At 50.6% G+C, this 25,796-nt stretch overlaps 15 pseudogenes; all 15 read left to right on the forward strand.

Annotated features, from left to right (window-relative positions):
* The first annotated feature begins 3,249 nt into the window (after nucleotides 1-3,249).
* LOC130313293 (5S ribosomal RNA) lies at nucleotides 3,250-3,369 on the forward strand (annotated as a pseudogene).
* An 82-nt stretch (nucleotides 3,370-3,451) lies between these two features.
* Nucleotides 3,452-3,571, forward strand: LOC130313304 (5S ribosomal RNA; annotated as a pseudogene).
* Nucleotides 3,572-4,846: 1,275 nt separating this feature from the next.
* Nucleotides 4,847-4,966, forward strand: LOC130348383 (5S ribosomal RNA; annotated as a pseudogene).
* A 4,464-nt stretch (nucleotides 4,967-9,430) lies between these two features.
* On the forward strand, nucleotides 9,431-9,550 carry LOC130313315 (5S ribosomal RNA; annotated as a pseudogene).
* An 82-nt stretch (nucleotides 9,551-9,632) lies between these two features.
* LOC130313326 (5S ribosomal RNA) lies at nucleotides 9,633-9,752 on the forward strand (annotated as a pseudogene).
* An 871-nt stretch (nucleotides 9,753-10,623) lies between these two features.
* On the forward strand, nucleotides 10,624-10,743 carry LOC130313337 (5S ribosomal RNA; annotated as a pseudogene).
* A 3,869-nt stretch (nucleotides 10,744-14,612) lies between these two features.
* Nucleotides 14,613-14,732, forward strand: LOC130313348 (5S ribosomal RNA; annotated as a pseudogene).
* Nucleotides 14,733-14,814: 82 nt separating this feature from the next.
* LOC130313359 (5S ribosomal RNA) lies at nucleotides 14,815-14,934 on the forward strand (annotated as a pseudogene).
* Nucleotides 14,935-17,016: 2,082 nt separating this feature from the next.
* Nucleotides 17,017-17,136, forward strand: LOC130337179 (5S ribosomal RNA; annotated as a pseudogene).
* Nucleotides 17,137-17,805: 669 nt separating this feature from the next.
* LOC130323805 (5S ribosomal RNA) lies at nucleotides 17,806-17,925 on the forward strand (annotated as a pseudogene).
* Nucleotides 17,926-19,771: 1,846 nt separating this feature from the next.
* On the forward strand, nucleotides 19,772-19,891 carry LOC130317907 (5S ribosomal RNA; annotated as a pseudogene).
* Nucleotides 19,892-20,971: 1,080 nt separating this feature from the next.
* Nucleotides 20,972-21,091, forward strand: LOC130352968 (5S ribosomal RNA; annotated as a pseudogene).
* An 872-nt stretch (nucleotides 21,092-21,963) lies between these two features.
* LOC130349459 (5S ribosomal RNA) lies at nucleotides 21,964-22,083 on the forward strand (annotated as a pseudogene).
* Nucleotides 22,084-22,961: 878 nt separating this feature from the next.
* On the forward strand, nucleotides 22,962-23,081 carry LOC130352763 (5S ribosomal RNA; annotated as a pseudogene).
* Nucleotides 23,082-24,950: 1,869 nt separating this feature from the next.
* LOC130349470 (5S ribosomal RNA) lies at nucleotides 24,951-25,070 on the forward strand (annotated as a pseudogene).
* Nucleotides 25,071-25,796: the final 726 nt, after the last annotated feature.

The raw sequence follows: 25,796 nt of genomic DNA on the forward strand, positions 1-25,796 counted from the left end.
CCTCCGATTCGGAAAAGGATTTATTGATGCTTAAATCCACAATATACAGGGTGTGAAGCTGTCAACAGCCATCCTAAGCCTGAACGTGCCTGCTCTCCTCAGATCGCAGACTGCTGCCCGGCAGTTACCGGCATGGGAGACTGGCTGGCAATCCAAGGTGCCATTGACATTTTGCTCTGTTGCCGCCTTCCTCTCCGATTAAAAAAATATTTATTGATGCTTAAATCCACAATATACAAGGCGTGAAGATGTCAACGGCCATCCTAAGCTGAACGCGCCTGCTCTCGTCAGATCGCAGACTTCTACCCAGCTTAGGGCCCAGTAAGTACCGGCATGGGAGACTGGCTGGGAATCCCGGGTGCAGTTGATATTTTGCTCTGTTGCCGCCTTCCGCTCCGATTCCGAAAATAATTTATTGATGCTTAAATCCACAGTATACAAGGTGTGAAGCTGTCGACGGCCATCCTAAGCTTAACGCGCCTGCTCTCTTCAGATCGCAGACTGGTACAGATCTTAGGGCCCGGTAAGTACCGGCATGGGACACTGGCTGGGAATCCCGGCTGCCGTTGACATTTTGCTCTGTTGCCGCATTCCGTTCCGATTCCGAAAAGGTTTTATTGATGCTTAAATGCACAGTATACAAAGTGTGAAGCTGTCAACGGCCATCCTAAGCTGAACGCGCCTGCTCTCGTCAGATCGCAGACTGCTACCCAGCTTAGGGCCCGGTAAGTTCCAGCATGGGAGACTGGCTGGGAATCTCAGGTGTTGTTGACATTTTGCTCTGTAGCTCTGTAGACATTTTGCTCCGATTCCGAAAAGGATTTATTGATGCTTAAATCCACAATATACAGGGTGTGAAGCCGTCTACGGCTATCCTAAGCTGAATGCGCCTGTTCTTGTCAGATCGCAGACTGCTGCCCGGCAAGTACGGGCATGGGAGACTGGCTCGCAATCCAAGGTGCTATTGACATTTTGATCTGTTGCCGCCTTCCTCTCCGATTAAAAAAAATATTTATTGATGCTTAAATCCACAGTATACAAGGCGTGAAGATGTCAACGGCCATCCTAAGCTGAACGCGCCTGCTCTTGTCAGATCGCAGACTGCTACCCAGCTTAGGGCCCGGTAAGTACTGGCATGTGAGACTGGCTGGTAATCCCGGGTGCCGTTGATATTTTGCTCTATTGCTGCCTTCCGCTCCGATTCCGAAAAGAATTTATTGATGCTTAAATCCACAGTATACAAGGTGTGAAGCTGTCGACGGCCATCCTAAGCTTAACGCGCCTGCTCTCGTCAGATCGCAGACTGGTACAGATCTTAGGGCCCGGTAAGTACCGGCATGGGACACTGGCTGGGAATCCCGGCTGCCGTTGACATTTTGCTCTGTTGCCGCCTTCCGTTCCAATTCCGAAAAGGATTTATTGATGCCTAAATGCACAGTATAAAGGGCGAGAAGCTGTCAACGGCCATCCTAAGCTGAACGCGCCTGTTCTCGTCAGATCGCAGACTGCTACCCAGCTTCGGGCCTGGTAAGTACCAGCAAGGGAGACTGGCTAGGAATCCCGGGTGCAGTTGACATTTTGCTCTGTTTCTGCTCCGATTCCGAAAATTATTTATTGATGCTTAAATCCACAGTATACAAAGTGTGAAGCTGTCAACGGCCATCCTAAGCTGAACGCGCCTGCTCTCGTCAGATCGCAGACTGCTACCCAGCTTAGGTCCTGGTAAGTACCAGCATGGGAGACTGGCTGGGAATCCCGGGTGCAGTTGACTTTTTAATATGTTGCCGCCTTCCGCTCCGATTCGGAAAATGATTTATTGATGCTTAAATCCACAATATACAGGGTGTAAAGCTGTCAACGGCCATCCTAAGCCTGAACGTGCCTGCTTTCCTCAGATCGCAGACTGCTGCCCGGCAGTTACCGGCATGGGAGACTGGCTGGCAATCCAAGGTGCCATTGACATTTTGCTCTGTTGCCGCCTTCCTCTCCGATGAAAAAAATATTTATTGATGCTTAAATCCACAATATACAAGGCGTGAAGATGTCAACGGCCATCCTAAGCTGAACGCGCCTGCTCTCGTCAGATCGCAGACTGCTACCCAGCTTAGGGCCCAGTAAGTACCGGCATGGGAGACTGGCTGGGAATCCCGGGTGCAGTTGACATTTTGCTCTGTTGCCGCCTTCCGCTCCGATTCCGAAAAGAATTTATTGATGCTTAAATCCACAGTATACAAGGTGTGAAGCTGTCGACGGCCATCCTAAGCTTAACGCGCCTGCTCTCGTCAGATCGCAGACTGGTACAGATCTTAGGGCCCGGTAAGTACCGGCATGGGACACTGGCTGGGAATCCCGGCTGCCGTTGACATTTTGCTCTGTTGCCGCCTTCCGTTCCGATTCCGAAAAGGATTTATTGATGCTTAAATGCACAGTATACAAAGTGTGAAGCTGTCAACGGCCATCCTAAGCTGAACGCGCCTGCTCTCGTCAGATCGCAGACTGCTACCCAGCTAAGGGCCCAGTAAGTACCGGCATGGGAGACTGGCTGGGAATCCCGGGTGCAGTTGACATTTTGCTCTGTTGCCGCCTTCCGTTCCGATTCCGAAAAGAATTTATTGATGCTTAAATCCACAGTATACAAGGTGTGAAGCTGTCGACAGCCATCCTCAGCTTAACGCGCCTGCTCTCGTCAGATAGCAGACTGGTACAGATCTTAGGGCCCGGTAAGTACCGGCATGGGACACTGGCTGGGAATCCCGGCTGCCGTTGACATTTTGCTCTGTTGCCGCCTTCCGTTCCGATTCCGAAAAGGATTTATTGATGCTTAAATGCACAGTATACAAAGTGTGAAGCTGTCAACGGCCATCCTAAGCTGAACGCACCTGCTCTCGTCAGATCGCAGACTGCTACCCAGCTTAGGGCCCTGTAAGTACCAGCATGGGAGACTGGCTGGGAATCTCAGGTGTTGTTGACATTTTGCTCTGTAGCTCTGTAGACATTTTGCTCCGATTCCGAAAAGGATTTATTGATGCTTAAATCCACAATATACAGGGTGTGAAGTCGTCTACGGCTATCCTAAGCTGAATGCGCCTGTTCTTGTCAGATCGCAGACTGCTGCCCGGCAAGTACGGGCATGGGTGACTGGCTGGCAATCCAAGGTGCTATTGACATTTTGATCTGTTGCCGCCTTCCTCTCCGATTAAAAAAAATATTTATTGATGCTTAAATCCACAGTATACAAGGCGTGAAGATGTCAACGGCCATCCTAAGCTGAACGCGCCTGCTCTCGTCAGATCGCAGACTGCTACCCAGCTTAGGGCCCGGTAAGTACCAGCATGGGAGACTGGCTGGGAATCCCAGGTGTCGTTGACATTTTGCTCTGTTGCCGCCTTACGCTCCGATTCGGAAAAGGATTTATTGATGCTTAAATGCACAGTATAAAGGGCGTGAAGCTGTCAACGGCCATCCTAAGCTGAACGCGCCTGCTCTCGTCAGATCGCAGACTGCTACCCAGCTTAGGGCCCGGTAAGTACCAGCATGGGAGACTGGCTGGGAATCCCAGGTGTCGTTGACATTTTGCTCTGTTGCCGCCTTACGCTCCGATTACGAAAAGGATTTATTGATGCTTAAATCCACATTATACAGGGTGTGAAGTTGTCTACGGCCATCCTAAGCTGAATGTGCCTGTTCTCGTCAGATCGCAGACTGCTACCCTGCTTCGGGCCTGATAAGTACCAGCATGGGAGACTGGCTGGGAATCCCGGGTGCAGTTGACATTTTGCTCTGTTTCTGCTCCGATTCCGAAAATTATTTATTGATGCTTAAATCCACAGTATACAAAGTGTGAAGCTGTCAACGGCCATCCTAAGCTAAATGCACCTGCTCTCGTCAGATTGCAGACTGCTACCCAGCTTAGGGCCTGGTAAGTACCAGCATGGGAGACTGACTGGGAATCCCGGGTGCAGTTGACATTTTAGTCTGTTGCCGCCTCCCGCTCAGATTCGGAAAAGGATTTATTGATGCTTAAATGCACAATAAACAGGGTGTGAAGCTGTCAACGGCCATCCTAAGCCTGAACGTGCCTGCACTCCTCAGATCGCAGACTGCTGCCCGGCAGTTACCGGCATGGGAGACTGGCTGGCAATCCAAGGTGCCATTGACATTTTGCTCTGTTGCCGCCTTCCTCTCCGATTAAAAAAATATTTATTGATGCTTAAATCCACAATATACAAGGCGTGAAGATGTCAACGGCCATCCTAAGCTGAACGCGCCTGCTCTCGTCAGATCGCAGACTGCTACCCAGCTTAGGGCCCAGTGAGTACCGGCATGGGAGACTGGCTGGGAATCCCGGGTGCAGTTGACATTTTGCTCTGTTGCCGCCTTCCGCTCCGATTCCGAAAAGAATTTATTGATGCTTAAATCCACAGTATACAAGGTGTGAAGCTGTCGACGGCCATCCTAAGCTTAACGCGCCTGCTCTCGTCAGATCGCAGACTGGTACAGATCTTAGGGCCCGGTAAGTACCGGCATGGGACACTGGCTGGGAATCCCGGCTGCCGTTGACATTTTGCTCTGTTGCCGCCTTCCGTTCCGATTCCGAAAAGGATTTATTGATGCTTAAATGCACAGTATACAAAGTGTGAAGCTGTCAACGGCCATCCTAAGCTGAACGCACCTGCTCTCGTCAGATCGCAGACTGCTACCCAGCTTAGGGCCCGGTAAGTACCAGCATGGGAGACTGGCTGGGAATCCCGGCTGCCATTGACATTTTGCTCTGTTGCCGCCTCCCATTCCAATTCCGAAAAGGATTTATTGATGCCTAAATGCACAGTATAAAGGGCGAGAAGCTGTCAACGGCCATCCTAAGCTGAACGCGCCTGCTCTCGACAGATCGCAGACTGCTACCCAGCTTAGGGCCTGGTAAGTACCAGCATGGGAGACTGGCTGGGAATCCCAGGTGTCGTTGACATTTTGCTCTGTTGCCGCCTTTCGCTCCGATTCCGAAAAGGATTTATTGATGCTTAAATCCACAGTATACAGGGTGTGAAGACGTCTACGGCCATCCTAAGCTGAATGCGCCTGTTCTCGTCAGATCGCAGACTGCTACCCAGCTTAGGGCCTGGTGAGTACCAGCATGGAAGACTGGCTGGGAATCCCGGGTGCAGTTGACATTTTAATCTGTTGCCGCCTTCCGCTCCGATTCGGAAAAGGATTTATTGATGCTTAAATCCACAATATACAGGGTGTGAAGCTGTCAACGGCCATCCTAAGCCTGAACGTGCCTGCTCTCCTCAGATTGCAGACTGCTGCCCGGCAGTTACCGGCATGGGAGACTGGCTGGCAATCCAAGGTGCCATTGACATTTTGCTCTGTTGCCGCCTTCCTCTCCGATTAATAAAAATATGTATGGATGCTTAAATCCACAATATACAAGGCGTGAAGCTGTCAACGTCCATCCTAAGCTGAACGTGCCTGCTCTCGTAAGATCGCAGACTGCTACCCAGCTTAGGGCCTGGTAAGTACCAGCATGGGAGACTGGCTGGGAATCCCGGGTGCAGTTGACATTTTAATCTGTTGCCGCCTTCCGCTCCGATTCGGAAAAGGATTTATTGATGCTTAAATGCACAGTATAAAGGGCATGAAGCTGTCAACGGCCATCCTAAGCTGAACGCGCCTGCTCTCGTCAGATCGCAGACTGCTACCCAGCTTAGGGCGTGGTAAGTACCAGCATGGGAGACTGGCTGGAAATCCCAGCTGTCGTTGACATTTTGCTCTGTTGCCGCCTTACGCTCCGATTCCGAAAAGGATTTATTGATGCTTAAATCCACAGTATACAGGGTGTGAAGATGTCTACGGCCATCCTAAGCTGAATGCGACTGTTCTCGTCAGATCGCAGACTGCTACCCAGCTTCGGGCCTGGTAAGTACCAGCATGGGAGACTGGCTGGGAATCCCGGGTGCAGTTGACATTTTGCTCTGTTTCTGCTCCGATTCCGAAAATTATTTATTGATGCTTAAATCCACAGTATACAAAGTGTGAAGCTGTCAACGGCCATCCTAAGCTGAACGCGCCTGCTTTCGTCTGATCGCAGACTGCTACCCAGCTTAGAGCCTTGTAAGTACCAGCATGGGAGACTGGCTGGGAATCCCGGGTGCAGTTGACATTTTAATCTGTTGACGCCTTCCCCTCCGATTCGGAAAAGGATTTATTGATGCTTAAATCCACAATATACAGGGTGTGAAGCTGTCAACAGCCATCCTAAGCCTGAACGTGCCTGCTCTCCTCAGATCGCAGACTGCTGCCCGGCAGTTACCGGCATGGGAGACTGGCTGGCAATCCAAGGTGCCATTGACATTTTGCTCTGTTGCCGCCTTCCTCTCCGATTAAAAAAATATTTATTGATGCTTAAATCCACAATATACAAGGCGTGAAGATGTCAACGGCCATCCTAAGCTGAACGCGCCTGCTCTCGTCAGATCGCAGACTTCTACCCAGCTTAGGGCCCAGTAAGTACCGGCATGGGAGACTGGCTGGGAATCCCGGGTGCAGTTGATATTTTGCTCTGTTGCCGCCTTCCGCTCCGATTCCGAAAATAATTTATTGATGCTTAAATCCACAGTATACAAGGTGTGAAGCTGTCGACGGCCATCCTAAGCTTAACGCGCCTGCTCTCTTCAGATCGCAGACTGGTACAGATCTTAGGGCCCGGTAAGTACCGGCATGGGACACTGGCTGGGAATCCCGGCTGCCGTTGACATTTTGCTCTGTTGCCGCATTCCGTTCCGATTCCGAAAAGGTTTTATTGATGCTTAAATGCACAGTATACAAAGTGTGAAGCTGTCAACGGCCATCCTAAGCTGAACGCGCCTGCTCTCGTCAGATCGCAGACTGCTACCCAGCTTAGGGCCCGGTAAGTTCCAGCATGGGAGACTGGCTGGGAATCTCAGGTGTTGTTGACATTTTGCTCTGTAGCTCTGTAGACATTTTGCTCCGATTCCGAAAAGGATTTATTGATGCTTAAATCCACAATATACAGGGTGTGAAGCCGTCTACGGCTATCCTAAGCTGAATGCGCCTGTTCTTGTCAGATCGCAGACTGCTGCCCGGCAAGTACGGGCATGGGAGACTGGCTCGCAATCCAAGGTGCTATTGACATTTTGATCTGTTGCCGCCTTCCTCTCCGATTAAAAAAAATATTTATTGATGCTTAAATCCACAGTATACAAGGCGTGAAGATGTCAACGGCCATCCTAAGCTGAACGCGCCTGCTCTTGTCAGATCGCAGACTGCTACCCAGCTTAGGGCCCGGTAAGTACTGGCATGTGAGACTGGCTGGTAATCCCGGGTGCCGTTGATATTTTGCTCTATTGCTGCCTTCCGCTCCGATTCCGAAAAGAATTTATTGATGCTTAAATCCACAGTATACAAGGTGTGAAGCTGTCGACGGCCATCCTAAGCTTAACGCGCCTGCTCTCGTCAGATCGCAGACTGGTACAGATCTTAGGGCCCGGTAAGTACCGGCATGGGACACTGGCTGGGAATCCCGGCTGCCGTTGACATTTTGCTCTGTTGCCGCCTTCCGTTCCAATTCCGAAAAGGATTTATTGATGCCTAAATGCACAGTATAAAGGGCGAGAAGCTGTCAACGGCCATCCTAAGCTGAACGCGCCTGTTCTCGTCAGATCGCAGACTGCTACCCAGCTTCGGGCCTGGTAAGTACCAGCAAGGGAGACTGGCTAGGAATCCCGGGTGCAGTTGACATTTTGCTCTGTTTCTGCTCCGATTCCGAAAATTATTTATTGATGCTTAAATCCACAGTATACAAAGTGTGAAGCTGTCAACGGCCATCCTAAGCTGAACGCGCCTGCTCTCGTCAGATCGCAGACTGCTACCCAGCTTAGGTCCTGGTAAGTACCAGCATGGGAGACTGGCTGGGAATCCCGGGTGCAGTTGACTTTTTAATATGTTGCCGCCTTCCGCTCCGATTCGGAAAATGATTTATTGATGCTTAAATCCACAATATACAGGGTGTAAAGCTGTCAACGGCCATCCTAAGCCTGAACGTGCCTGCTTTCCTCAGATCGCAGACTGCTGCCCGGCAGTTACCGGCATGGGAGACTGGCTGGCAATCCAAGGTGCCATTGACATTTTGCTCTGTTGCCGCCTTCCTCTCCGATGAAAAAAATATTTATTGATGCTTAAATCCACAATATACAAGGCGTGAAGATGTCAACGGCCATCCTAAGCTGAACGCGCCTGCTCTCGTCAGATCGCAGACTGCTACCCAGCTTAGGGCCCAGTAAGTACCGGCATGGGAGACTGGCTGGGAATCCCGGGTGCAGTTGACATTTTGCTCTGTTGCCGCCTTCCGCTCCGATTCCGAAAAGAATTTATTGATGCTTAAATCCACAGTATACAAGGTGTGAAGCTGTCGACGGCCATCCTAAGCTTAACGCGCCTGCTCTCGTCAGATCGCAGACTGGTACAGATCTTAGGGCCCGGTAAGTACCGGCATGGGACACTGGCTGGGAATCCCGGCTGCCGTTGACATTTTGCTCTGTTGCCGCCTTCCGTTCCGATTCCGAAAAGGATTTATTGATGCTTAAATGCACAGTATACAAAGTGTGAAGCTGTCAACGGCCATCCTAAGCTGAACGCGCCTGCTCTCGTCAGATCGCAGACTGCTACCCAGCTAAGGGCCCAGTAAGTACCGGCATGGGAGACTGGCTGGGAATCCCGGGTGCAGTTGACATTTTGCTCTGTTGCCGCCTTCCGTTCCGATTCCGAAAAGAATTTATTGATGCTTAAATCCACAGTATACAAGGTGTGAAGCTGTCGACAGCCATCCTCAGCTTAACGCGCCTGCTCTCGTCAGATAGCAGACTGGTACAGATCTTAGGGCCCGGTAAGTACCGGCATGGGACACTGGCTGGGAATCCCGGCTGCCGTTGACATTTTGCTCTGTTGCCGCCTTCCGTTCCGATTCCGAAAAGGATTTATTGATGCTTAAATGCACAGTATACAAAGTGTGAAGCTGTCAACGGCCATCCTAAGCTGAACGCACCTGCTCTCGTCAGATCGCAGACTGCTACCCAGCTTAGGGCCCTGTAAGTACCAGCATGGGAGACTGGCTGGGAATCTCAGGTGTTGTTGACATTTTGCTCTGTAGCTCTGTAGACATTTTGCTCCGATTCCGAAAAGGATTTATTGATGCTTAAATCCACAATATACAGGGTGTGAAGTCGTCTACGGCTATCCTAAGCTGAATGCGCCTGTTCTTGTCAGATCGCAGACTGCTGCCCGGCAAGTACGGGCATGGGTGACTGGCTGGCAATCCAAGGTGCTATTGACATTTTGATCTGTGCCGCCTTCCTCTCCGATTAAAAGAAATATTTATTGATGCTTAAATCCACAGTATACAAGGCGTGAAGATGTCAACGGCCATCCTAAGCTGAACGCGCCTGCTCTCGTCAGATCGCAGACTGCTACCCAGCTTAGGGCCCGGTAAGTACCAGCATGGGAGACTGGCTGGGAATCCCAGGTGTCGTTGACATTTTGCTCTGTTGCCGCCTTACGCTCCGATTCGGAAAAGGATTTATTGATGCTTAAATGCACAGTATAAAGGGCGTGAAGCTGTCAACGGCCATCCTAAGCTGAACGCGCCTGCTCTCGTCAGATCGCAGACTGCTACCCAGCTTAGGGCCCGGTAAGTACCAGCATGGGAGACTGGCTGGGAATCCCAGGTGTCGTTGACATTTTGCTCTGTTGCCGCCTTGCGCTCCGATTCCGAAAAGGATTTATTGATGCTTAAATCCACATTATACAGGGTGTGAAGTTGTCTACGGCCATCCTAAGCTGAATGTGCCTGTTCTCGTCAGATCGCAGACTGCTACCCTGCTTCGGGCCTGATAAGTACCAGCATGGGAGACTGGCTGGGAATCCCGGGTGCAGTTGACATTTTGCTCTGTTTCTGCTCCGATTCCGAAAATTATTTATTGATGCTTAAATCCACAGTATACAAAGTGTGAAGCTGTCAACGGCCATCCTAAGCTAAATGCACCTGCTCTCGTCAGATTGCAGACTGCTACCCAGCTTAGGGCCTGGTAAGTACCAGCATGGGAGACTGACTGGGAATCCCGGGTGCAGTTGACATTTTAGTCTGTTGCCGCCTCCCGCTCAGATTCGGAAAAGGATTTATTGATGCTTAAATGCACAATAAACAGGGTGTGAAGCTGTCAACGGCCATCCTAAGCCTGAACGTGCCTGCTCTCCTCAGATCGCAGACTGCTGCCCGGCAGTTACCGGCATGGGAGACTGGCTGGCAATCCAAGGTGCCATTGACATTTTGCTCTGTTGCCGCCTTCCTCTCCGATTAAAAAAATATTTATTGATGCTTAAATCCACAATATACAAGGCGTGAAGATGTCAACGGCCATCCTAAGCTGAACGCGCCTGCTCTCGTCAGATCGCAGACCGCTACCCAGCTTAGGGCCCAGTAAGTACGGGCATGGGAGACTGGCTGGGAATCCCGGGTGCAGTTGACATTATGCTCTGTTGCCGCCTTACGCTCCGATTCGGAAAAGGATTTATTGATGCTTAAATGCACAGTATAAAGGGCGTGAAGCTGTCAACGGCCATCCTAAGCTGAACGCGCCTGCTCTCGTCAGATCGCAGACTGCTACCCAGCTTAGGGCCCGGTAAGTACCAGCATGGGAGACTGGCTGGGAATCCCAGGTGTCGTTGACATTTTGCTCTGTTGCCGCCTTGCGCTCCGATTCCGAAAAGGATTTATTGATGCTTAAATCCACATTATACAGGGTGTGAAGTTGTCTACGGCCATCCTAAGCTGAATGTGCCTGTTCTCGTCAGATCGCAGACTGCTACCCTGCTTCGGGCCTGATAAGTACCAGCATGGGAGACTGGCTGGGAATCCCGGGTGCAGTTGACATTTTGCTCTGTTTCTGCTCCGATTCCGAAAATTATTTATTGATGCTTAAATCCACAGTATACAAAGTGTGAAGCTGTCAACGGCCATCCTAAGCTAAATGCACCTGCTCTCGTCAGATTGCAGACTGCTACCCAGCTTAGGGCCTGGTAAGTACCAGCATGGGAGACTGACTGGGAATCCCGGGTGCAGTTGACATTTTAGTCTGTTGCCGCCTCCCGCTCAGATTCGGAAAAGGATTTATTGATGCTTAAATGCACAATAAACAGGGTGTGAAGCTGTCAACGGCCATCCTAAGCCTGAACGTGCCTGCTCTCCTCAGATCGCAGACTGCTGCCCGGCAGTTACCGGCATGGGAGACTGGCTGGCAATCCAAGGTGCCATTGACATTTTGCTCTGTTGCCGCCTTCCTCTCCGATTAAAAAAATATTTATTGATGCTTAAATCCACAATATACAAGGCGTGAAGATGTCAACGGCCATCCTAAGCTGAACGCGCCTGCTCTCGTCAGATCGCAGACTGCTACCCAGCTTAGGGCCCAGTAAGTACCGGCATGGGAGACTGGCTGGGAATCCCGGGTGCAGTTGACATTTTGCTCTGTTGCCGCCTTCCGCTCCGATTCCGAAAAGAATTTATTGATGCTTAAATCCACAGTATACAAGGTGTGAAGCTGTCGACGGCCATCCTAAACTTAACGCGCCTGCTCTCGTCAGATCGCAGACTGGTACAGATCTTAGGGCCCGGTATGTACCGGCATGGGACACTGGCTGGGAATCCCGGCTGCCGCTGACATTTTGCTCTGTTGCCGCCTTCCGTTCCGATTCCGAAAAGGATTTATTGATGCTTAAATGCACAGTATACAAAGTGTGAAGCTGTCAACGGCCATCCTAAGCTGAACGCGCCTGCTCTCGTCAGATCGCAGACTGCTACCCAGCTTAGGGTCTGGTAAGTACCAGCATGGGAGACTGGCTGGGAATCCCGGGTGCAGTTGACATTTTAATCTGTTGCCGCCTTCCGCTCCGATTCGGAAAAGGATTTATTGATGCTTAAATGCACAGTATAAAGGGCATGAAGCTGTTAATGGCCATCCTAAGCTGAACGCGCCTGCTCTCGTCAAATTGCAGACTGCTACCCAGCTTAGGGCCCGGTAAGTACCAGCATGGGAGACTGGCTGAGAATCTCAGGTGTTGTTGACATTTTGCTCTGTAGCTCTGTAGACATTTTGCTCCGATTCCAAAAAGGATTTATTGATGCTTAAATCCACAATATACAGGGTGTGAAGCCGTCTACGGCTATCCTAAGCTGAATGCGCCTGTTCTTGTCAGATCGCAGACTGCTGCCCGGCAAGTACGGGCATGGGAGACTGGCTGGCAATCCAAGGTGCTATTGACATTTTGATCTGTTGCCGCCTTACTCTCCGATTAAAAAAAATATTTATTGATGCTTAAATCAACAGTATACAAGGCGTGAAGATGTCAACGGCCATCCTAAGCTGAACGCGCCTGCTCTTGTCAGATCGCAGACTGCTACCCAGCTTAGGGCCCGGTAAGTACTGGCATGTGAGACTGGCTGGTAATCCCGGGTGCCGTTGATATTTTGCTCTATTGCTGCCTTCCGCTCCGATTCCGAAAATAATTTATTGATGCTTAAATCCACAGTATACAAGGTGTGAAGCTGTCGACGGCCATCCTAAGCTTAACGCGCCTGCTCTCGTCAGATCGCAGACTGGTACAGATCTTAGGGCCCGGTAAGTACCGGCATGGGACACTGGCTGGGAATCCCGGCTGCCGTTGACATTTTGCTCTGTTGCCGCCTTCCGTTCCAATTCCGAAAAGGATTTATTGATGCCTAAATGCACAGTATAAAGGGCGAGAAGCTGTCAACGGCCATCCTAAGCTGAACGCGCCTGTTCTCGTCAGATCGCAGACTGCTACCCAGCTTCGGGCCTGGTAAGTACCAGCAAGGGAGACTGGCTAGGAATCCCGGGTGCAGTTGACATTTTGCTCTGTTTCTGCTCCGATTCCGAAAATTATTTATTGATGCTTAAATCCACAGTATACAAAGTGTGAAGCTGTCAACGGCCATCCTAAGCTGAACGCGCCTGCTCTCGTCAGATCGCAGACTGCTACCCAGCTTAGGTCCTGGTAAGTACCAGCATGGGAGACTGGCTGGGAATCCCGGGTGCAGTTGACTTTTTAATATGTTGCCGCCTTCCGCTCCGATTCGGAAAATGATTTATTGATGCTTAAATCCACAATATACAGGGTGTAAAGCTGTCAACGGCCATCCTAAGCCTGAACGTGCCTGCTTTCCTCAGATCGCAGACTGCTGCCCGGCAGTTACCGGCATGGGAGACTGGCTGGCAATCCAAGGTGCCATTGACATTTTGCTCTGTTGCCGCCTTCCTCTCCGATGAAAAAAATATTTATTGATGCTTAAATCCACAATATACAAGGCGTGAAGATGTCAACGGCCATCCTAAGCTGAACGCGCCTGCTCTCGTCAGATCGCAGACTGCTACCCAGCTTAGGGCCCAGTAAGTACCGGCATGGGAGACTGGCTGGGAATCCCGGGTGCAGTTGACATTTTGCTCTGTTGCCGCCTTCCGCTCCGATTCCGAAAAGAATTTATTGATGCTTAAATCCACAGTATACAAGGTGTGAAGCTGTCGACGGCCATCCTAAGCTTAACGCGCCTGCTCTCGTCAGATCGCAGACTGGTACAGATCTTAGGGCCCGGTAAGTACCGGCATGGGACACTGGCTGGGAATCCCGGCTGCCGTTGACATTTTGCTCTGTTGCCGCCTTCCGTTCCGATTCCGAAAAGGATTTATTGATGCTTAAATGCACAGTATACAAAGTGTGAAGCTGTCAACGGCCATCCTAAGCTGAACGCGCCTGCTCTCGTCAGATCGCAGACTGCTACCCAGCTAAGGGCCCAGTAAGTACCGGCATGGGAGACTGGCTGGGAATCCCGGGTGCAGTTGACATTTTGCTCTGTTGCCGCCTTCCGTTCCGATTCCGAAAAGAATTTATTGATGCTTAAATCCACAGTATACAAGGTGTGAAGCTGTCGACAGCCATCCTCAGCTTAACGCGCCTGCTCTCGTCAGATAGCAGACTGGTACAGATCTTAGGGCCCGGTAAGTACCGGCATGGGACACTGGCTGGGAATCCCGGCTGCCGTTGACATTTTGCTCTGTTGCCGCCTTCCGTTCCGATTCCGAAAAGGATTTATTGATGCTTAAATGCACAGTATACAAAGTGTGAAGCTGTCAACGGCCATCCTAAGCTGAACGCACCTGCTCTCGTCAGATCGCAGACTGCTACCCAGCTTAGGGCCCTGTAAGTACCAGCATGGGAGACTGGCTGGGAATCTCAGGTGTTGTTGACATTTTGCTCTGTAGCTCTGTAGACATTTTGCTCCGATTCCGAAAAGGATTTATTGATGCTTAAATCCACAATATACAGGGTGTGAAGTCGTCTACGGCTATCCTAAGCTGAATGCGCCTGTTCTTGTCAGATCGCAGACTGCTGCCCGGCAAGTACGGGCATGGGTGACTGGCTGGCAATCCAAGGTGCTATTGACATTTTGATCTGTGCCGCCTTCCTCTCCGATTAAAAAAAATATTTATTGATGCTTAAATCCACAGTATACAAGGCGTGAAGATGTCAACGGCCATCCTAAGCTGAACGCGCCTGCTCTCGTCAGATCGCAGACTGCTACCCAGCTTAGGGCCCGGTAAGTACCAGCATGGGAGACTGGCTGGGAATCCCAGGTGTCGTTGACATTTTGCTCTGTTGCCGCCTTACGCTCCGATTCGGAAAAGGATTTATTGATGCTTAAATGCACAGTATAAAGGGCGTGAAGCTGTCAACGGCCATCCTAAGCTGAACGCGCCTGCTCTCGTCAGATCGCAGACTGCTACCCAGCTTAGGGCCCGGTAAGTACCAGCATGGGAGACTGGCTGGGAATCCCAGGTGTCGTTGACATTTTGCTCTGTTGCCGCCTTGCGCTCCGATTCCGAAAAGGATTTATTGATGCTTAAATCCACATTATACAGGGTGTGAAGTTGTCTACGGCCATCCTAAGCTGAATGTGCCTGTTCTCGTCAGATCGCAGACTGCTACCCTGCTTCGGGCCTGATAAGTACCAGCATGGGAGACTGGCTGGGAATCCCGGGTGCAGTTGACATTTTGCTCTGTTTCTGCTCCGATTCCGAAAATTATTTATTGATGCTTAAATCCACAGTATACAAAGTGTGAAGCTGTCAACGGCCATCCTAAGCTAAATGCACCTGCTCTCGTCAGATTGCAGACTGCTACCCAGCTTAGGGCCTGGTAAGTACCAGCATGGGAGACTGACTGGGAATCCCGGGTGCAGTTGACATTTTAGTCTGTTGCCGCCTCCCGCTCAGATTCGGAAAAGGATTTATTGATGCTTAAATGCACAATAAACAGGGTGTGAAGCTGTCAACGGCCATCCTAAGCCTGAACGTGCCTGCTCTCCTCAGATCGCAGACTGCTGCCCGGCAGTTACCGGCATGGGAGACTGGCTGGCAATCCAAGGTGCCATTGACATTTTGCTCTGTTGCCGCCTTCCTCTCCGATTAAAAAAATATTTATTGATGCTTAAATCCACAATATACAAGGCGTGAAGATGTCAACGGCCATCCTAAGCTGAACGCGCCTGCTCTCGTCAGATCGCAGACTGCTACCCAGCTTAGGGCCCAGTAAGTACCGGCATGGGAGACTGGCTGGGAATCCCGGGTGCAGTTGACATTTTGCTCTGTTGCCGCCTTCCGCTCCGATTCCGAAAAGAATTTATTGATGCTTAAATCCACAGTATACAAGGTGTGAAGCTGTCGACGGCCATCCTAAACTTAACGCGCCTGCTCTCGTCAGATCGCAGACTGGTACAGATCTTAGGGCCCGGTATGTACCGGCATGGGACACTGGCTGGGAATCCCGGCTGCCGCTGACATTTTGCTCTGTTGCCGCCTTCCGTTCCGATTCCGAAAAGGATTTATTGATGCTTAAATGCACAGTATACAAAGTGTGAAGCTGTCAACGGCCATCCTAAGCTGAACGCGCCTGCTCTCGTCAGATCGCAGACTGCTACCCAGCTTAGGGTCTGGTAAGTACCAGCATGGGAGACTGGCTGGGAATCCCGGGTGCAGTTGACATTTTAATCTGTTGCCGCCTTCCGCTCCGATTCGGAAAAGGATTTATTGATGCTTAAATGCACAGTATAAAGGGCATGAAGCTGTTAATGGCCATCCTAAGCTGAACGCGCCTGCTCTCGTCAAATTGCAGACTGCTACCCAGCTTAGGGCCCGGTAAGTACCAGCATGGGAGACTGGCTGAGAATCTCAGGTGTTGTTGACATTTTGCTCTGTAGCTCTGTAGACATTTTGCTCCGATTCCAAAAAGGATTTATTGATGCTTAAATCCACAATATACAGGGTGTGAAGCCGTCTACGGCTATCCTAAGCTGAATGCGCCTGTTCTTGTCAGATCGCAGACTGCTGCCCGGCAAGTACGGGCATGGGAGACTGGCTGGCAATCCAAGGTGCTATTGACATTTTGATCTGTTGCCGCCTTACTCTCCGATTAAAAAAAATATTTATTGATGCTTAAATCAACAGTATACAAGGCGTGAAGATGTCAACGGCCATCCTAAGCTGAACGCGCCTGCTCTTTTCAGATCGCAGACTGCTTCCCAGCTTAGGGCCCGGTAAGTACTGGCATGGGAGACTGGCTGGGAATCCCAGGTGCCGTTGACATTTTGCTCTATTGCTGCCTTCCGCTCCGATTCCGAAAATAATTTATTGATGCTTAAATCCACAGTATACAAGGTGTGAAGCTGTCGACGGCCATCCTAAGCTTAACGCGCCTGCTCTCGTCAGATCGCAGACTGGTACAGATCTTAGGGCCCGGTAAGTACCGGCATGGGACACTGGCTGGGAATCCCGGCTGCCGTTGACATTTTGCTCTGTTGCCGCCTTCCGTTCCGTTCCGATTCCGAAAAGGTTTTATTGATGCTTAAATGCACAGTATAAAGGGCGAGAAGCTGTCAACGGCCATCCTAAGCTGAACTCGCCTGCTCTCGTCAGATCGCAGACTGCTACCCAGCTTAGGGCCCGGTAAGTACCAGCATGGGAGACTGGCTGGGAATCCCAGGTGTCGTTGACATTTTGCTCTGTTGCCGCCTTTCGCTCCGATTCCGAAAAGGATTTATTGATGCTTAAATCCACAGTATACAGGTTGTGAAAATGTCTACGGCCATCCTAAGCTGAATGCGCCTGTTCTTGTCAGATCGCAGACTGCTACCCAGCTTCGGACCTGGTAAGTACCGGCATGGGAGGCTGGCTGGGAATCCTGGGAGCAGTTGAAATTTTGCTCTGTTCCTGCTCCGATTCCGAAAATTATTTATTGATGCTTAAATCCACAGTATACAAAATGTGAAGCGTACAACGGCCATCCTAAGCTGAACACGCCTGCTCTCGTCAGATCGCAGACTGCTACCCAGCTTAGGGCCCGGTAAGTACCAGCATGGGAGACTGGCTGGGAATCCCAGGTGTTGTTGACATTTTGCTCTGTAACCGCCTTCAGCTTCGATTCCGAAAAGGATTTATTGATGCTTAAATCCACAGTATACAGGGTGTGAAGCCGTCTACGGCTATCCTAAGCTGAATGTGCCTGTTCTTGTCAGATCGCAGACTGCTGCCCGGCAAGTACGGGCATGGGTGACTGGCTGGCAATCCAAGGTGCTATTGACATTTTGCTCTGTTGCCGCCTTACTCTCCGATTCCGAAAAGGATTTATTGATGCTTAAATGCACAGTATAAAAAGCATGAAGCTGTCAATGGCCATCCTAAGCTGAACGCGCCTGCTCTCGTCAGATCGCAGACTGCTACCCAGCTTAGGGCCCGGTAAGTACTGGCATGGGAGACTGGCTGGGAATCCCAGGTGTCGTTGACATTTTGCTCTATTGCTGCCTTCCGCTCCGATTCCGAAAATAATTTATTGATGCTTAAATCCACAGTATACAAGGTGTGAAGCTGTCGACGGCCATCCTAAGCTTAACGCGCCAGCTCTCGTCAGATCGCAGACTGGTACAGATCTTAGGGCCCGGTAAGTACCGGCATGGGACACTGGCTGGGAATCCCGGCTGCCGTTGACATTTTGCTCTGTTGCCGCCTTCCGTTCCGATTCTGAAAAGGATTTATTGATGCTTAAATGCACAGTATACAGGGTGTGAAGATGTCTATGGCCATCCTAAGCTGAATGCGCCTGTTCTCGTCAGATCGCAGACTGCTTCCCAGCTTCGGGCCTGGTAAGTACCAGCATGGGAGACTGGCTGGGAATCCCGGGTGCAGTTGACATTTTGCTCTATTGCTGCCTTCCGCTCCGATTCCGAAAATAATTTATTGATGCTTAAATCCACAGTATACAAGGTGTGAAGCTGTTGACGGCCATCCAAAGCTTATTTATGCCTAAATGCACAGTATAAAGGGCGAGAAGCTGTCAACGGCCATCCTAAGCTGAACGCGCCTGCTCTCGTCAGATCGCCGCCTTCCGCTCCGATTCGGAAAAGGATTTATTGATGCTTAAATCCACAATACACAGGGTGTGAAGCTGTCAACGGCCATCCTAAGCCTGAACGTGCCTGCTCTCCTCAGATCGCAGACTGCTGCCCGGCAGTTACCGGCATGGGGGGCTGGCTGGCAATCCAAGGTGCCATTGACATTTTGCTCTGTTGCCACCTTCCTCTCCGATTAAAAAATTATTTATTGATGCTTAAATCCACAATATACAAGGCGTGAAGATGTCAATGGCCATCCTAAGCTGAACGCGCCTGCTCTCGTCAGATCGCAGACTGCTACCCAGCTTAGGGCCCAGTAAGTACCGGCATGGGAGACTGGCTGGGAATACCGGGTGCAGTTGACATTTTGCTCTGTTGCCGCCTTCCATTCCGTTTCCGAAAAGGATTTATTGATGCTTAAATGCACAGTATAAAAAGCATGAAGCTGTCAATGGCCATCCTAAGCTGAACGCGCCTGCTCTCGTCAGATCGCAGACTGGTACAGATCTTAGGGCCCGGTAAGTACCGGCATGGGACACTGGCTGGGAATCCCGGCTGCCGTTGACATTTTGCTCTGTTGCCGCCTTCCGTTCCGATTCCGACAAGGATTTATTGATGCTTAAATGCACAGTATACAAAATGAGAAGCTGTCAACGGCCATCCTAAGCTGAACACGCCTGCTCTCGTCAGATCGCAGACTGCTACCCATCTTAGGGCCTGGTAAGTACCAGCATGGGAGACTGGCTGGGAATCCCGGGTGCAGTTGACATTTTAATCTGTTGCCGCCTTCCGCTCCTATTCGGAAAAGGATTTATTGATTCTTAAATGCACAGTATAAAGGGCGTGAAGCTGTTAACGGACATCCTAAGCTGAACGCGCCTGCTCTCGTCAGATCGCAGACTGCTACCCAGCTTAGGGCCCGGTAAGTACCAGCATGGGAGACTGGCTGGGAATCTCAGGTGTTGTTGACATTTTGCTCTGTAGCTCTGTAGACATTTTGCTCCGATTCCGAAAAGGATTTATTAAATCCACAATATACAGGGTGTGAAGCCGTCTACGGCTATCCTAAGCTGAATGCGCCTGTTCTTGTCAGATCGCAGACTGCTGACCGGCAAGTACGGGCATGGGAGACTGGCTGGCAATCCAAGGTGCTATTGACATTTTGATCTGTTGCCGCCTTCCTCTCCGATTAAAAAAAATATTTATTGATGCTTAAATCCACAGTATACAAAGAGTGAAGATGTCAACGGCCATCCTAAGCTGAACGCGCCTGCTCTCGTCAGATCGCAGACTGCTACCCAGCTTAGGGCCCGGTAAGTACTGGCATGGGAGACTGGCTGGGAATCCCGGGTGCCGTTGATATTTTGCTCTATTGCTGCCTTCCGCTCCGATTCCGAAAATAATTTATTGATGCTTAAATCCACAGCATACAAGGTGTGAAGTTGTCGACGGCCATCCTAAGCTTAACGCGCCTGCTCTCGTCAGATCGCAGACTGGTACAGATCTTAGGGCCCGGTAAGTTCCGGCATGGGACACTGGCTGGGAATCCCGGCTGCCGTTGACATTTTGCTCTGTTGCCGCCTTCCGTTCCAATTCCGAAAAGGATTTATTGATGCCTAAATGCACAGTATAAAGGGCGAGAAGCTGTCAACGGCCATCCTAAGCTGAATGCGCCTGTTCTCGTCAGATCGCAGACTGCTACCCAGCTTCGGGCCTGGTAAGTACCAGCATGGGAGACTCGCTGGGAATCCCGGGTGCAGTTGACATTTTAATCTGTTGCCGCCCTCCGCTCCTATTCGGAAAAGGATTTATTGATGCTTAAATGCACAGTATAAAGGGCGTGAAGCTGTTAACGGACATCCTAAGCTGAACGCGCCTGCTCTCGTCAGATCGCAGACTGCTACCCAGCTTAGGGCCTGGTAAGTACCAGCATGGGAGACTGGCTGGGAATCCCAGGTGCAGTTGACATTTTAATCTGTTGCCGCCTTCCGCTCCGATTCGGAAAAGGATTTATTGATGCTTAAATCCACAATATACAGGGTGTGAAGCTGTCAACGGCCATCCTAAGCCTGAACGTGCCTGCTCTCCTCAGATCACAGACTGCTGCCCGGCAGTTACCGGCATGGGAGACTGGCTGGCAATCCAAGGTGCCATTGACATTTTGCTCTGTTGCCGCCTTCCTCTCCGATTAAAAAAATATTTATTGATGTTTAAATCCACAATATACAAGGCGTGAAGATGTCAACGGCCATCCTAAGCTGAACGCGCCTGCTCTCGTCAGATCGCACACTGCTACCCAGCTTAGGGCCCAGTAAGTACCGGCATGGGAGACTGGCTGGGAATCCCGGGTGCAGTTGACATTTTGCTCTGTTGCCGCCTTCCGCTCCGATTCCGAAAAGAATTTATTGATGCTTAAATCCACAGTATACAAGGTGTGAAGCTGTCGACGGCCATCCTAAGCTTAACGCGCCTGCTCTCGTCAGATCGCAGACTGCTACCCAGCTTAGGGCCCGGTAAGTACTGGCATGGGAGACTGGCTGGGAATCCCGGGTGCCGTTGATATTTTGCTCTATTGCTGCCTTCCGCTCCGATTCTGAAAATAATTTATTGATGCTTAAATCCACAGTATACAAGGTGTGAAGCTGTCGACCGCCATCCTAAGCTTAACGCGCCTGCTCTCGTCAGATCGCAGACTGGTACAGATCTTAGGGCCCGGTAAGTTCCGGCATGGGACACTGGCTGGGAATCCCGGCTACCGTTGACATTTTGCTCTGTTGCCGCCTTCCGTTCCAATTCCGAAAAGGATTTATTGATGCCTAAATGCACAGTATAAAGGGCGAGAAGCTGTCAACGGCCATCCTAAGCTGAATGCGCCTGTTCTCGTCAGATCGCAGACTGCTACCCAGCTTCGGGCCTGGTAAGTACCAGCATGGGAGACTGGCTGGGAATCCCGGGTGCAGTTGACATTTTGCTCTGTTTCTCCTCCGATTCCGAATTTTTTTTATTGATGCTTAAATCCACAGTATACAAAATGTGAAGCTGTCAACGGCCATCCTAAGCTGAACGTGCCTGCTCTCGTCAGATCGCAGACTGCTACCCAGCTTAGGGCCTGGTAAGTACCAGCATGGGAGACTGGCTGGGAATCCCAGGTGCAGTTGACATTTTAATCTTTTGCCGCCTTCCGCTCCGATTCGGAAAAGGATTTATTGATGCTTAAATCCACAATATACAGGGTGTGAAGCTGTCAACGGCCATCCTAAGCCTGAACGTGCCTGCTCTCCTCAGATCGCAGACTGTTGCCCGGCAGTTACCGGCATGGGAGACTGGCTGGCAATACAAGGTGCCATTGACATTTTGCTCCATTGCCGCCTTCCTCTCCGATTAATAAAAATATTTATTGATGCTTAAATCCACAATATACAAGGCATGAAGCTGTCAACGGCCATCCTAAGCTGAACGCGCCTGCTCTCGTCAGATCGCAGACTGCTACCCAGCTTAGGGCCTGGTAAGTACCAGCATGGGAGACTGGCTGGGAATCCCGGGTGCAGTTGACATTTTAATCTGTTGCCGCCTTCCGCTCCGATTCGGAAAAGGATTTATTGATGCTTAAATCCACAATATACAGGGTGTGAAGCTGTCAACGGCCATCCTAAGCCTGAACGTGCCTGCTCTCCTCAGATCGCAGACTGCTGCCCGGCAGTTACCGGCATGGGAGACTGGCTGGCAATCCAAGGTGCCATTGACATTTTGCTCTGTTGCCGCCTTCCTCTCCGATTAAAAAAATATTTATTGATGTTTAAATCCACAATATACAAGGCGTGAAGATGTCAACGGCCATCCTAAGCAGAACGCGCCTGCTCTCGTCAGATCGCAGACTGCTACCCAGCTTAGGGCCCAGTAAGTACCGGCATGGGAGACTGGCTGGGAATCCCGGGTGCAGTTGACATTTTGCTCTGTTGCCGCCTTCCGCTCCGATTCCGAAAAGAATTTATTGATGCTTAAATCCACAGTATACAAGGTGTGAAGCTGTCGACGGCCATCCTAAGCTTAACGCGCCTGCTCTCGTCAGATCGCAGACTGGTACAGATCTTAGGGCCCGGTAAGTACCGGCATGGGACCCTGGCTGGGAATCCCGGCTGCCGTTGACATTTTGCTCTGTTTCCGCCTTCCGTTCCGATTCCGAAAAGGATTTATTGATGCTTAAATCCACAGTATACAAAGTGTGAAGCTGTCAATGGCCATCCTAAGCTGAACGCGCCTGCTCTCGTCAGATCGCAGACTGCTACCCAGCTTAGGGCCTGGTAAGTACCAGCATGGGAGACTGGCTGGGAATCCCGGGTGCAGTTGACATTTTAATCTGTTGCCGCCTTCCGCTCCGATTCGGAAAAGGATTTATTGATGCTTAAATGCACAGTATAAAGGGCGTGAAGCTGTCAACGGCCATCCTAAGCTAAACGCGCCTGCTCTCGTCAGAACGCAGACTGCTACCCAGCTTAGGGCCCGGTAAGTACCAGCATGGGAGACTGGATGGGAATCCCAGGTGTTGTTGACATTTTGCTCTGTAGCCGCCTTCCGCTCCGATTCCGAAAAGGATTTATTGATGCTTAAATCCACAGTATACAGGGTGTGAAGCCGTCTACGGCTATCCTAAGCTGAATGTGCCTGTTCTTGTCAGATCGCAGACTGCTGCCCGGCAAGTACGGGCATGGGAGACTGGCTGGCAATCCAAGGTGCTATTGACATTTTGCTCTGTTGCCGCCTTCCTCTCCGATTCCGAAAAGGATTTATTGATGCTTAAATGCACAGTATAAAAAGCATGAAGCTGTTAATGGCCATCCAAAGCTGAACGCGCCTGCTCTCGTCAGATCGCAGACTGCTACCCAGCCTAGGGCCCGGTAAGTACTGGCATGGGAGACTGGCTGGGAATCCCGGGTGCCGTTGACATTTTGCTCTATTGCTGCCTTCCGCTCCGATTCCGAAAAGAATTTATTGATGCTTAAATCCACAGTATACAAGGTGTGAAGCTGTCGACGGCCATCCTAAGCTTAACGTGCCTGCTCTTGTCAGATCGCAGACTGGTACAGATCTTAGGGCCCGGTAAGTACCGGCATGGGACACTGGTTGGGAATCCCGGCTGCCGTTGACATTTTGCTCTGTTGCCGCCTTCCGTTCCGATTCCGAAAAGGATTTATTGATGCTTAAATGCACAGTATAAAGTGCGAGAAGCTGTCAACGGCCATCCTAAGCTGAACGTGCCTGCTCTCGTCAGATCGCAGACTGCTACCCAGCTTAGAGCCCGGTAAGTACCAGCATGGGAGACTGGCTGGGAATCCCAGGTGTCGTTGACATTTTGCTCTGTTGCCGCCTTACGCTCCGATTCCGAAAAGGATTTATTGATGCTTAAATCCACAGTATACAGGGTGTGAAGTTGTCTACGGCCATCCTAAGCTGAATGTGCCTGTTCTCGTCAGATCGCAGACTGCTACCCTGCTTCGGGCCTGATAAGTACCAGCATGGGAGACTAGCTGGGAATCCCGGGTGCAGTTGACATTTTGCTCTGTTTCTGCTCCGATTCCGAAAATTATTTATTGATGCTTAAATCCACAGTATACAAAGTGTGAAGCTGTCAACGGCCATCCTAAGCTAAATGCACCTGCTCTCGTCAGATCGCAGACTGATACCCAGTTTAGGGCCTGGTAAGTACCAGCATGGGAGACTGGCTGGGAATCCCGGGTGCAGTTGACATTTTAATCTGTTGCCGCCTTCCGCTCAGATTCGGAAAAGGATTTATTGATGCTTAAATCCACAATAAACAGGGTGTGAAGCTGTCAACGGCCATCCTAAGCCTGAACGTGCCTGCTCTCCTCAGATCGCAGACTGCTGCACGGCAGTTACCGGCATGGGAGACTGGCTGGCAATCCAAGGTGCCATTGACATTTTGCTCTGTTGCCTCCTTCCTCTCCGATTAAAAAAATATTTATTGATGCTTAAATCCACAATATACAAGGCGTGAAGATGTCAACGGCCATCCTAAGCTGAACGCGCCTGCTCTCGTCAGATCGCAGACTGCTACCCAGCTTAGGGCCCAGTAAATACCGGCATGGGAGACTGGCTGGGAATCCCGGGTACAGTTGACATTTTGCTCTGTTGCCGCCTTCCGCTCCGATTCCGAAAAGAATTTATTGATGCTTAAATCCACAGTATACAAGGTGTGAAGCTGTCGACGGCCATCCTAAACTTAACGCGCCTGCTCTCGTCAGATCGCAGACTGGTACAGATCTTAGGGCCCGGTAAGTACCGGCATGGGACACTGGCTGGGAATCCCGGCTGCCGCTGACATTTTGCTCTGTTACCGCCTTCCGTTCCGATTCCGAAAAGGATTTATTGATGCTTAAATGCACAGTATACAAAGTGTGAAGCTGTCAACGGCCATCCTAAGCTGAACGCGCCTGCTCTCGTCAGATCGCAGACTGCTACCCAGCTTAGGGCCTGGTAAGTACCAGCATGGGAGACTGGCTGGGAATCCCGGGTGCAGTTGACATTTTAATCTGTTGCCGCCTTCCGCTCCGAGTCAGAAAAGGATTTATTGATGCTTAAATGCACAGTATAAAGGGCATGAAGCTGTTAATGGCCATCCTAAGCTGAACGCGCCTGCTCTCGTCAGATTGCAGACTGCTACCCAGCTTAGGGCCCGGTAAGTACCAGCATGGGAGACTGGCTGGGAATCTCAGGTGTTGTTGACATTTTGCTCTGTAGCTCTGTAGACATTTTGCTCCGATTCCAAAAAGGATTTATTGATGCTTAAATCCACAATATACAGGGTGTGAAGCCGTCTACGGCTATCCTAAGCTGAATGCGCCTGTTCTTGTCAGATCGCAGACTGCTGCCCGGCAAGTACGGGCATGGGAGACTGGCTGGCAATCCAAGGTGCTATTGACATTTTGATCTGTTGCCGCCTTACTCTCCGATTAAAAAAAATATTTATTGATGCTTAAATTAACAGTATACAAGGCGTGAAGATGTCAACGGCCATCCTAAGCTGAACGCCCCTGCTCTTGTCAGATCGCAGACTGCTTCCCAGCTTAGGGCCCAGTAAGTACTGGCATGGGAGACTGGCTGGGAATCCCAGGTGCCGTTGACATTTTGCTCTATTGCTGCCTTCCGCTCCGATTCCGAAAAGAATTTATTGATGCTTAAATCCACAGTATACAAGGTGTGAAGCTGTCGACGGCCATCCTAAGCTTAACGCGCCTGCTCTCGTCAGATC

The sequence above is a fragment of the Hyla sarda genome, chromosome 1 (assembly GCF_029499605.1).
Source record: "Hyla sarda isolate aHylSar1 chromosome 1, aHylSar1.hap1, whole genome shotgun sequence".
NCBI classification, from domain to species: Eukaryota; Metazoa; Chordata; class Amphibia; order Anura; family Hylidae; genus Hyla; species Hyla sarda.